Source organism: Heterodontus francisci, chromosome 35 (assembly GCF_036365525.1).
Source record: "Heterodontus francisci isolate sHetFra1 chromosome 35, sHetFra1.hap1, whole genome shotgun sequence".
In the NCBI taxonomy this organism is placed as follows: Eukaryota; Metazoa; Chordata; class Chondrichthyes; order Heterodontiformes; family Heterodontidae; genus Heterodontus; species Heterodontus francisci.
Window position 1 is genome coordinate 32,635,880 of NC_090405.1, and position 13,963 is coordinate 32,649,842.

Sequence of the window (13,963 nt, forward strand, 5' to 3'; positions counted from 1 at the left end):
GCCGTGATTAACACTGGCCATACCGTGATTAACGCTGGCCATACCGTGATGAACGCTGGCCATGCCATGTGTAACACTGGCCATACCGTGATTTACACTGGCCATGCCGTGATTAACGCTGGCCATGCCATGTGTAACACTGGCCATGCTGTGATTAACGCTGGCCATACTGTGATTAACGCTGGCCATACTGTGATTAACTCTGGCCATGCTGTGATTAACACTGGCCATGCTGTGATTAACGCTGGCCATACTGTGATTAACTCTGGCCATGCTGTGATTAACTCTGGCCATGCTGTGATTAACACTGGCCATGCTGTGATTAACGCAGGCCATACTGTGATTAACGCTGGCCATACTGTGATTAACTCTGGCCATGCTGTGATTAACTCTGGCCATGCTGTGATTAACACTGGCCATACTGTGATTAACACTGGCCATGCTGTGATTAACGCTGGCCATGCCGTGATTAACACTGGCCATGCCATGTGTAACACTGGCCATGCTGTGATTAACGCTGGCCATGCCGTGATTAACACTGGCCATACCATGATTAACACTGGCCATACCGTGATTAACGCTGGCCATGCCGTGATTAACGCTGGCCATGCCATGTGTAACACTGGCCATACCGTGATTAACGCTGGCCATGCCATGATTAACGCTGGCCATGCCATGTGTAACACTGGCCATACCGTGATTAACGCTGGCCATGCCGTGATTAACGCTGGCCATGCCGTGATAAACGCTGGCCATGCCGTGATTAACGCTGGCCATGCCGTGATTAACACTGGCCATGCTGTGATTAACGCTGGCCATGCTGTGATTAACGCTGGCCGTACTGTGATTAACTCTGGCCATGCTGTGATTAACGCTGGCCATACTGTGATTAACTCTGGCCATGTTGTGATTAACACTGGCCATGCTGTGATTAACGCTGGCCGTACTGCGATTAACGCTGGCCATGCTGTGATTAACTCTGGCCATGCTGTGATTAACTCTGGCCATGCTGTGATTAACACTGGCCATACTGTGATTAACACTGGCCATACTGTGATTAACGCTGGCCATACTGTGATTAACTCTGGCCATGCTGTGATTAACTCTGGCCATGCTGTGATTAACACTGGCCATACTGTGATTAACGCTGGCCATACTGTGATTAACGCTGGCCATACTGTGATTAACGCTGGCCAAGCCGTGATTAACGCTGGCCATGCTGTGATTAACACTGGCCATGCCGTGATTAACGCTGGCCATGCCGTGAGTAACGCTGGCCATACTGTGATTAACACTGGCCATGCTGTGATTAACACTGGCCATGCTGTGATTAACACTGGCCATACCATGATTAACGCTGGCCATACTGTGATTAACACTGGCCATACTGTGATTAACACTGGCCATGCTGTGATTAACACTGGCCATACTGTGATTAACACTGGCCATACTGTGATTAACTCTGGCCATGCTGTGATTAACACTGGCCATACTGTGATTAACACTGGCCATACTGTGATTAACGCTGGCCAAGCCGTGATAAACGCTGGCCATGCTGTGATTAACACTGGCCATGCTGTGATTAACTCTGGCCATGCCGTGATAAACGCTGGCCATGCTGTGATTAATGCTGGCCATACTGTGATTAACTTTGGCCATGCTGTGATTAACACTGGCCATACTGTGATTAACGCTGGCCATGCCGTGATAAACGCTGGCCATGCTGTGATTAACACTGGCCATGCTGTGATTAACTCTGGCCATGCCGTGATAAACGCTGGTCATGCTGTGATTAATGCTGGCCATACTGTGATTAACTCTGGCCATGCTGTGATTAACGCTGGCCATACTGTGATTAACTCTGGCCATGCTGTGATTAACACTGGCCATACTGTGATTAACTCTGGCCATGCTGTGATTAACTCTGGCCATACTGTGATTAACGCTGGCCATGCCGTGATAAACGCTGGCCATGCTGTGATGAACTGGCCATGCCGTGATTAACGCTGGCCATACTGTGATTAACTCTCGCCATGCTGTGATTAACACTGGCCATGCTGTGATTAACGCTGGCCATACTGTGATTAACGCTGGCCATACTGTGATTAACTCTGGCCATGCTGTGATTAACACTGGCCATACTGTGATTAACTCTGGCCATACTGTGATTAACTCTGGCCATGCTGTGATTAACTCTGGCCATGCTGTGATTAACACTGGCCATGCTGTGATTAACGCTGGCCATACTGTGATTAACTCTGGCCATGCTGTGATTAACACTGGCCATACTGTGATTAACTCTGGCCATGCTGTGATTAACACTGGCCATGCTGTGATTAACGCTGGCCATACTGTGATTAACGCTGGCCATACTGTGATTAACTCTGGCCATGCTGTGATTAACACTGGCCATACTGTGATTAACACTGGCCATGCTGTGATTAACGCTGGCCATGCCGTGATTAACACTCGCCATGCCATGTGTAACACTGGCCATGCTGTGATTAACGCTGGCCATGCCGTGATTAACACTGGCCATACCATGATTAACACTGGCCATACTGTGATTAACACTGGCCATGCTGTGATTAACACTGGCCATACTGTGATTAACACTGGCCATGCCGTGATTAACACTCGCCATGCCATGTGTAACACTGGCCATACTGTGATCAACTCTGGCCATGCTGTGATTAACGCTGGCCGTACTGTGATTAACTCTGGCCATGCTGTGATTAACACTGGCCATGCTGTGATTAACACTGGCCATGCTGTGATTAACGCTGGCCATGCCGTGATTAACACTCGCCATGCCATGTGTAACACTGGCCATGCTGTGATTAACGCTGGCCATGCCGTGATTAACACTGGCCATACCGTGATTAACGCTGGCCATACCGTGATGAACGCTGGCCATGCCATGTGTAACACTGGCCATACCGTGATTAACACTGGCCATGCCGTGATTAACGCTGGCCATGCCATGTGTAACACTGGCCATACCGTGATTAACGCTGGCCATGCCGTGATTAACGCTGGCCATGCCGTGATAAACGCTGGCCATGCCGTGATTAACGCTGGCCATGCCGTGATTAACGCTGGCCATGCCGTGATAAACGCTGGCCATGCCGTGATTAACGCTGGCCATACTGTGATTAACGCTGGCCATGCCGTGATAAACGCTGGCCATGCTGTGATTAACACTGGCCATGCTGTGATTAACGCTGGCCATACTGTGATTAACTCTGGCCATGCTGTGATTAACACTGGCCATGCTGTGATTAACGCTGGCCATACTGTGATTAACGCTGGCCATACTGTGATTAACTCTGGCCATGCTGTGATTAACACTGGCCATGCTGTGATTAACGCTGGCCATACTGTGATTAACTCTGGCCATGCTGTGATTAACTCTGGCCATGCTGTGATTAACACTGGCCATGCTGTGATTAATGCTGGCCATACTGTGATTAACGCTGGCCATACTGTGATTAACTCTGGCCATGCTGTGATTAACTCTGGCCATGCTGTGATTAACACTGGCCATACTGTGATTAACACTGGCCATGCTGTGATTAACGCTGGCCATGCCGTGATTAACACTCGCCATGCCATGTGTAACACTGGCCATGCTGTGATTAACGCTGGCCATGCCGTGATTAACACTGGCCATACCATAATTAACACTGGCCATACCGTGATTAACGCTGGCCATGCCGTGATTAACGCTGGCCATGCCATGTGTAACACTGGCCATACCGTGATTAACGCTGGCCATGCCATGATTAACGCTGGCCATGCCATGTGTAACACTGGCCATACCGTGATTAACGCTGGCCATGCCGTGATTAACGCTGGCCATGCCGTGATAAACGCTGGCCATGCCGTGATTAACGCTGGCCATGCCGTGATTAACACTGGCCATGCTGTGATTAACGCTGGCCATGCTGTGATTAACGCTGGCCGTACTGTGATTAACTCTGGCCATGCTGTGATTAACGCTGGCCATACTGTGATTAACTCTGGCCATGCTGTGATTAACACTGGCCATGCTGTGATTAACGCTGGCCGTACTGCGATTAACGCTGGCCATGCTGTGATTAACTCTGGCCATGCTGTGATTAACTCTGGCCATGCTGTGATTAACACTGGCCATACTGTGATTAACACTGGCCATACTGTGATTAACGCTGGCCATACTGTGATTAACTCTGGCCATGCTGTGATTAACTCTGGCCATGCTGTGATTAACACTGGCCATACTGTGATTAACGCTGGCCATACTGTGATTAACGCTGGCCATACTGTGATTAACGCTGGCCAAGCCGTGATTAACGCTGGCCACGCCGTGATTAACGCTGGCCATACTGTGATTAACACTGGCCATGCTGTGATTAACGCTGGCCATGCTGTGATTAACACTGGCCATGCCGTGATTAACGCTGGCCATGCCGTGATTAACGCTGGCCATACTGTGATTAACACTGGCCATGCTGTGATTAACACTGGCCATGCCGTGATTAACACTGGCCATGCTGTGATTAACGCTGGCCATGCTGTGATTAACACTGGCCATGCCGTGATTAACACTGGCCATGCTGTGATTAACACTGGCCATACTGTGATTAACACTGGCCATACTGTGATTAACTCTGGCCATGCTGTGATTAATACTGGCCATACTGTGATTAACACTGGCCATACTGTGATTAACACTGGCCATACTGTGATTAACTCTGGCCATGCTGTGATTAACACTGGCCATACTGTGATTAACACTGGCCATACCATGATTAACGCTGGCCATACTGTGATTAACACTGGCCATACTGTGATTAACACTGGCCATGCTGTGATTAACACTGGCCATACTGTGATTAACACTGGCCATACTGTGATTATCTCTGGCCATGCTGTGATTAACACTGGCCATACTGTGATTAACACTGGCCATACTGTGATTAACGCTGGCCAAGCCGTGATAAACGCTGGCCATGCTGTGATTAACACTGGCCATGCTGTGATTAACTCTGGCCATGCCGTGATAAACGCTGGCCATGCTGTGATTAATGCTGGCCATACTGTGATTAACTTTGGCCATGCTGTGATTAACACTGGCCATACTGTGATTAACTCTGGCCATGTCGTGATAAACGCTGGCCATGCTGTGATTAATGCTGGCCATACTGTGATTAACTCTGGCCATGCCGTGATAAACGCTGGCCATGCTGTGATTAACACTGGCCATGCTGTGATTAACTCTGGCCATACCGTGATTAACTCTGGCCATGCCGTGATTAACGCTGGCCATACTGTGATTAACACTGGCTATGCTGTGATTAACTGGCCATGCCGTGATTAACGCTGGCCATACTGTGATTAACTCTCGCCATGCTGTGATTAACACTGGCCATGCTGTGATTAACGCTGGCCATACTGTGATTAACGCTGGCCATACTGTGATTATCTCTGGCCATGCTGTGATTAACACTGGCCATACTGTGATTAACTCTGGCCATGCTGTGATTAACTCTGGCCATACTGTGATTAACTCTGGCCATGCTGTGATTAACACTGGCCATGCTGTGATTAACTCTGGCCATGCCGTGATAAACGCTGGCCATGCTGTGATTTATGCTGGCCATACTGTGATTAACTCTGGCCATGCTGTGATTAACACTGGCCATGCTGTGATTAACACTGGCCATGCCGTGATAAACGCTGGCCATGCTGTGATTAACACTGGCCATGCTGTGATTAACTCTGGCCATACCGTGATTAACTCTGGCCATGCCGTGATTAACGCTGGCCATACTGTGATTAACACTGGCTATGCTGTGATTAACTGGCCATGCCGTGATTAACGCTGGCCATACTGTGATTAACTCTCGCCATGCTGTGATTAACACTGGCCATACCGTGATTAACGCTGGCCATACCGTGATTAACACTGGCCATACCGTGATTAACACTGGCCATGCTGTGATTAACACTGGCCATACCGTGATTAACACTGGCCATACTGTGATTAATACTAGCCATACCATGATTAACACTGGCTATGCTGTGATTAACACTGGCTATGCTGTGATTAACGCTGGCCATGCCGTGATTAACGCTCGCCATACTGTGATTAACACTGGCCATGCCGTGATTTACACTGGCCATACCGTGATTAACGCTGGCAATGCCGTGATTAACACTGGCCATGTCGTGATTAACGCTGGCCATACTGTGATTAACACTGGCCATGCTGTGATTAACACTGGCCATGTCGTGATTAACGCTGGCCATACTGTGATTAACACTGGCCATGCTGTGATTAACACTGGCCATGTCGTGATTAACGCTGGCCATACTGTGATTAACACTGGCCATGCTGTGATTAACACTGGCCATGCTGTGATTAACATTGGCCATACTGTGATTAACGCTGGCCTTGCCGTGATTAACACTGGCCATGCCGTGATTAACATTGGCCATGCCGTGATTAACACTGGCCATGCCGTGATTAACACTGGCCATGCTGTGATTAACACTGGCCATACCGTGATTAACACTGGCCATGTTGTGATTAACACTGAATTTTATACCAGTTTAAAGGGCTTGAAAAGTGTGACCCAGTCAAATACTGGCTCATCAGCCTAACCTCAATAATAGAATATTACAATATTATTTAGCAAGTCTGGCCTTTCTTTATTTTCAATGATAATATCACAACAAAGAGCAACTTGGTGGAGTGCCGATGTAGCAATAATTTAAAAGAAAATCTGCCAGCAGGTAGCTGGAAAGAGAAGGTGCCAGTGAGTGAATATCCTGACTTCTTTGAGGATGTTAGAGAAGATCCAGAAAAATAAGAGAAGAGCTTTGCAAAAGGACCAGAAAGCTCACCACACATAACTGACAGTACAGCTTGGCAAACACTCCCGAGGAACACTGTCACTTGGGAAAGGTGGAAGCTGAGTCAGAACCCTGGGCCTACTGCAGGACAGTCCCTGGAAATTCCCCTCCATTTTCATAAGGTTTAGAGATAAGCTGCAGGGGCCTGCCCTGTCCATGAATCATCACAGTTCGGGCTGAACAGTGATGCACAGCTTCCTGCTGGTGTTTTCCTCTCTTTCCTTCGAGGAATTTGTTGAACTCCCAATTGAAAGACTGTTGGTATTATTATTTGTCCTTTATTCCAGCCATACTAGAGTTGCCAATCCTCCAGAATTGGTCTGGAGTCTGTATTTAATGCTGGTGATCTTGTATATATAAGACTGGTGTGCTGTATATAACACTGGTGGTGTATCTCACACTGATGTGTTGTTTATAACACTACTGATGTGTATAGCACCTCTGATGCTGTGCATAACACCAGTGATGCTGTATGTAACACTGGTGGTGTTGTATATAACACTGGTGATGTATGTAACACTGGTGATGTATATAACACTGGTGATGTATGTAACACTGGTGATGTATATAACACTGGTGATGTATGTAACACTGGTGATGTATATAACACTGGTGATGTATGTAACACTGGTGATGTATATAACACTGGTGATGTATGTAACACTGGTGATGTATGTAACACTGGTGATGTATATAACACTGGTGATGTATGTAACACTGGTGATGTATATAACACTGGTGATGTATATAACACTGGTGATGTATGTAACACTGGTGATGTATGTAACACTGGTGATGTATATAACACTGGTGATGTATGTAACACTGGTGATGTATGTAACACTGGTGATGTATATAACACTGGTGATGTATATAACACTGGTGATGTATGTAACACTGGTGTTGTATATAACACTGGTGATGTATATAACACTGGTGATGTATGTAACACTGGTGATGTATATAACACTGGTGATGTATGTAACACTGGTGTTGTATATAACACTGGTGATGTATGTAACACTGTGATGTATATAACACTGTTGATGCTGTATATAACATTGATGGTGCAGTATATAACATTGGTGATGTATACAACACAGTGGGCGACAAATGGACAACACCGCGGGGTATGTGAGAATCTCCGCTTTCAAGGGGGCTGCCTCATTATTATTTAACCTCTGGTTCTGCAGTCTTCACTGTGAATGAGTGATCGAGATGTAACTTCTCCTCAACTATTTAAAGGAACTGAAACAGCGGAGGTTTGTCAAGTTTCAATGCAAAAGAAGAAGCAGGATGTTGAGGACACGTGGGAGAAGAGGAAAGCAGGACAGCAGATGCATGGGAACACCACCACCTGCAAGTTCCCCTCCAAGTCACACACTGTCCTGACTTGAAACTATATCACCGTTCCTTCACTGTCACTGGGTCAAAATCCTGGAACTCACTTCCTAACAGCACTGTTGGTGTACCTACCCCACAAGACCACCACCTTCTCAAGGGCAATTAGAGCTGGGTAACGAACTGGAGGGAGGTGCTGGTCGCAGTGAGTGGGCAGTCTTGGCTGTAGGTAGCTCAGGTGGTCAACACCAGGAGTATGACACAGAGGTCAGAGGAGAGCATCAGGTGGAGAACACTGGCGAGTAATTAATCTTGTTCTCAAAGTGGGCCGGACAATGTAGGGATTGTTTTAAAATCAGCACCACAAGGACTGTATATATTTCTGACAGTGATTGCTGTGATCGCTCAGTATTACTGGAGGTGGGGCAGAATCAGAGTCGAAAGAAAGACTTGCATTTCTGTTGCGCCTGTCACTACCCCAGGCCATCCCAAAACGCTTTACAGCCGAAGGAGTACTTTTGAAAAGTAATGACTGCTGTAATGTAGAAAACGTGGCAGCCAATTTGTACACAGCAAGCTCCCACCAATGGTGACGTGATAACGACCAGATCATCTGTTTTAATGATATTGGTTGAGGGATATATATTGATTGGTGAGTCTCAGTCTGTGTGGAGTGTTAGAGGTTTGATGACACTGTACATTCTGCTGTTGAACAATGGAATTCAGGAATGGAGGCTAAAAAAAGCAACCGGATTGTTGTCCTGCTGATTGAGACTCGTTCATTGAGTCCTTTCAGGCTGGACAAAAGCATTCTTCATGGTAGTTTAGTGAGGACAGAGGCTGATTCAGTGAGTGACTATGCAGAGTGTAGATAGGAACAGACTCCTGAATGATGAGGAGTGTTGGGTTTTGAGCACTCGGGGACAAAGGGAGTCAATCAGAATTTAAGGGATAATGCTTTCGGGTTCCTCTTACATGCTTCAAATTTCAGAGAGAAGTCGGGCTCCCAGACGGGCTGTAGGTGAGGAGTATAGACACTGTTGAATTTTAGAGCTGGAGGGGTGTAGTCACATCTAGGGGAGAATCCCATAACTTTTATTATTGGAGATGAAGCTACTGATGAGGAATAGACACGGTCGGGTTCATTTTGCGAGTTTGGTCGGTTTGCGGTGACTCTCGCTAGTGGTCAGCACCTTGTTGGATATTCAGGCATGGGGTGCCCACAAATGAATGGCTGGCAAACAGTGGGTATCATGCAACACAGTGGCTACTTTGTGAGACTCTGCGATAGCAGTGTGAACCAGCACAATAACACTTTACCCACGCCAAGTAACCCAACCCCATGTAACCCCCACGCCCATATAACCCACCCCCGTGTAACCCACCCCCATGTAACCCACCCCCGTGTAACCCACATTGTGCAACCTGTGACCACGTCAAGTCTCTACTACTGTTACAACCTGCTGCCCATAATTACATATTCAATAACAACTCATATTTATGTCCCAGGGCGTGACACAGGAACGTAAACATGGACGTTATGGCAAAGGTGGAGATATCAGGAGGGATGACCAAAAGCTTAGCCAAAGAGATGGGTTTTCAGGAAGGTCTTAAAGGAGGAGAGGTAGGTGGAGAGGCAGTGAGATTTAGGGAGTGAATTCCAGAGTTTAAAGCTTTAGGTGATCCATCTCGGCCTCCTCCTGAAGTCCCCAGCATCACAGATGCCAGACTTCAGCCAATTCAATTCATTCTGCCTGATATAAGGGTGGCGCAGTGGTTAGCACTGCAGCTACAACGACCCAGGTTCAGTTCTGGGTACTGCTTGTGTGGAGTTTGCAAGTTCTCTCTGTGACCGTGTGGGTTTCTGCCGGGTGCTCCAGTTTCCTCCCACAGCCAAAGCCTTGCAGGTTGATAGGTAAATTGGCCATTAGAAATTGCCCCTAGTGTGGGTAGGTGGTAGGAGAATGGTGGGGATGTGGTAGGGAATATGGGATTAATGTAGGATTAGTATAAATGGGTGGTTGTTGGTCGGCACAGACTTGGTGGGCCGAAGGGCCTGTTTCAGTGCTGTATCTCAAAATAAATAAATTAAATCTCAAGAAACGACTGAAGGCACTGGATACTGCAAAGGCTATGAGCCCTGACAATATTCCAGCAATAGTACTGAAGACCTGTGCTCCAGAACTTGCTGTGTCCCTAGCTAAGCTGTTCCAGTACAGCTACAACACTGGCGTCTACTTGGCAATGTGGGAAATTGCCCAGGTATGTCCTGTACACAAAAAGCAGGACAAGTCCAACCCGGCCAATTACCGCCCCATCAGCCTACTCTCAATCATCAGTAAAGTGATGGAAGGTGTCATCACCAGTGCCATCAAGTGGCACTTGCTTAGCAATAACCTGCTCAGTGACGCTCAGTTTGGGTTCCGCCAGGGCCACTCAGCTCCTGACCTCATTACAGCCTTGGTTCAAACATGGACAAAAGAGCTGAACTCGAGGTGAGGTGAGAGTGACTGCCCTTGACATCAAGGCAGCATTTGACCGAGTATGGCATCAAGGAGCCCTAGCAAAACTGAGGTCAATGGGAATCAGGGGAAAACCCTCCGCTGGCTGGAGTCATACCTAGCGCAAAGGAAGATGGTTATGATTGTTGGAGGCCAATCGTCTCAGCTCCAGGAGTTCCTCAGGGTAGTGTCCTAGGCCCAACCATCTTCAGCTGCTTCATCAATGACCATCCTTCAATCACAAGATCAGAAGTGGGGATGTTCGCGGATGATTGCACAATGTTCAGCACCATTCGCAACTCCTCAGACACTGAAGCAGTCCGGGTAGAAATGCAGCAAGACCTGGACAATATCCAGGCTTGGGCTGATAAGTGGCAAGTAACATTCGTGCCACACAAGTGCCAGGCAATGACCATCTCCAACAAGAGAGAATCTAACCATCTCCTTTTGACAGTCAATGGCATTACCATCGCTCAATCCCCTATCCTAGGGGCTACCATTGACCAAAAACTGAACTGGAGTAGCCATATAAATACTGTGGCTACAAGAGCAGGTCAGAGGCTAGAAATCCTGCAATGAGTAACTCACCTCCTGACTCCCCAAAGCCTGTCCACCATCTACAAGGCACAAGTCAGGAGTGTGATGGAATACTCTCCACTTGCTTGGATGGGTGCAGCTCCAACAGCACTCAAGAAGCTCGACACCATCCAGGACATACTCCAATGTGTGAAATGCAAAGAGAGCCAATAGCTCTCACACAGGGCGGCACAGTGGCGCAGTGGTTAGCACCGCAGCCTCACAGCTCCAGGGACCCGGGTTCGATTCTGGGTACTGCCTGTGTGGAGTTTGCAAGTTCTCCCTGTGTCTGCGTGGGTTTTCTCCGGGTGCTCCGGTTTCCTCCCACAAGCCAAAAGACTTGCAGGTTGTTAGGTAAATTGGCCATTATAAATTGTCACTAGTATAGGTAGGTGGTAGGGAAATATAGGGACAGGTGGGGATGTTTGGTAGGAATATGGGATTAGTGTAGGATTAGTATAAAAATGGGTGGTTGATGGTCGGCACAGACTCGGTGGGCCGAAGGGCCTGTTTCAGTGCTGTATCTCTAATTAGCTGTAGGTTGGAGCAGAGCATTGGTGGAGCCTTAATCCCAGCTTTGCTTCAGGAACCAATGGCTGATTGTAGAGCTTTGGCCAATGGTGGGCTCAGCTGCATAGGGTCCTGGGGTGGCCCCAATCTCCATTGGTGGTCTGGAGCTTGGTCAGGTGATCTCACGGGTGACTGTGGCCCCTTCCAACTGTGCAGGGTACTGGGCATAACCTGTAGTAACCACGTAAACCGTTGAAGGTGGGAAATGAAGCTACGATCCGAGGCGGAACCTCAGATCCAACGGTAGAGTAGAACTTCGAGTGGCTCTCTGGACAGAAGCTTGTGGTTGATATTGATCTGGGCCCTGTATTTCACTGAGAGTCATTAACTGACCCTCACAGAGAGTCGTGTGTGAGGGGAAAGAATGGTAAGAAAGGAAGGAAGGGAGAAAGAGAGGTATTTCTATTGACCCTTTCATGACCTCAGTACTTTTGAAGTGTAGTCCCTGCTGTAATGTAGGAAATGCAACAGCCAATCTGTGCTCAGCAAGATCCCGCAAACAATTATGTAGTAATAACCAGATCATCTGTTTTAGTGTTGTTGGTTGAGGGATAAATATTGGCCAGGACACTGAGGAAAACTCCCCTGCTCTTCCAAATAGTGCCATGGCACAGATAGGGTAGATAGGAAGAAACTTTTTCCTTTAGCAGAGGGGTCAATAATCAGGGGGCATAGATTTAAGGTAAGGGGCAGGAGGTTTAGAGGGGATTTGAGGAAAAACTTATTCTCCCAGAGGGGTGGTTGGAATCTGGAACGCACTGCCTGAAGGGGTGGTAGAGGCACGAACCCTCACAACATTTAAGAAGTATCTAGATGAGCACTTGAAACGCTGTAGCATACAAGGCTACGGGCCAAGTGTTGGAAAATGGGATTAGAATAGATAGGTGTTTGATGGCCAGCACGGACACGATGGGTTGAAGGGCCTATTTCTGTGCCGTATAACTCAATGATCTCAGAGGGCAGATGGAGCCTTGGTGTAATTTCACCTCATTCTATCTCTGAGTCTGTGGAATGGGACTTGAGCACACAATCTGGGGCAGTGCTGCACTGTTGGAGGTGCTGTCTATCGGATGAGGCCCCATCTCCCTCTCAGGTGGATGTAAAAGATCCCATGGCACTATTTCGAAGAAGTGCAGGGGAGTTATCTCCAGTGTCCTGACCAATAAGAAAGAATCTCTCAAACAGTTTGAAAATAGGGCAAGTTCCCTGGGGAGAGTGCTGATTGGGACAGGGTCTCGGAGATTGTCCATAGCAAGATAGCCCACTGCAGTGTATAATCCAGAATTGAGCCAACAGTCCAGGATAGTCCCAGGCTCAGTCTGTGCTGTGCTCCGAGATATACAACATTCCTCGGACTGCTGTTCTTGCCACATCCTGAGACCCACACTCAGTGCCATGAGCCACCACATGTACACACTGGATTTCTCTCTCCAGAAACACCACCTCACCTACTGTCAAAGCTGTTCTGCTCCGCAGTTTCATTTCATCCTTTGTCTTATCCGACGCATTAACAAAAAACTTTTTCTCTTCCTTTCAGATGTTAAGCAACACAAGCTCTAGCAGCTCATGGGTACCAATGCCCCTCCAGATCCTTCTGACTCCATCCCTTCTCCTAATCTGACCCCTTGCCATGTGACCCTCTGACCTTCCCACCTCTGACACAGAACGATCTGTACTTAACACAGGACTCAGTTTTATCCCCTTACACCCACCTCAATGAATTTTGCGCTCGGCATGATGTTGAGCTCTTGTTCCATTGTCATCATGTCAGGGCTCACTTCTTTGACCAGGAGTCCTCCCCCCGACCAGCAGACCCTTTCACTCACCCCCAGCATTCTCCCTCCAGCTGGACCCCTCCCTCTGGCCTCTTACCCGCTCTTGATCTTTTCATTGAGAACTGTTGGCATGACATCAGTCATCTCAATTTCTCCGCTCCCCTCACTCACTCTAACCTGTCTCCCTCTGAACTTGTTGACAAGGGTGGGCTGTTATTGTCTGGCTCACCGACCTCGACCATGCAGAGGTTGAGCGCCAACTCGCAGACACTTCTTCCTACCTCCCCCTGGACCATGACC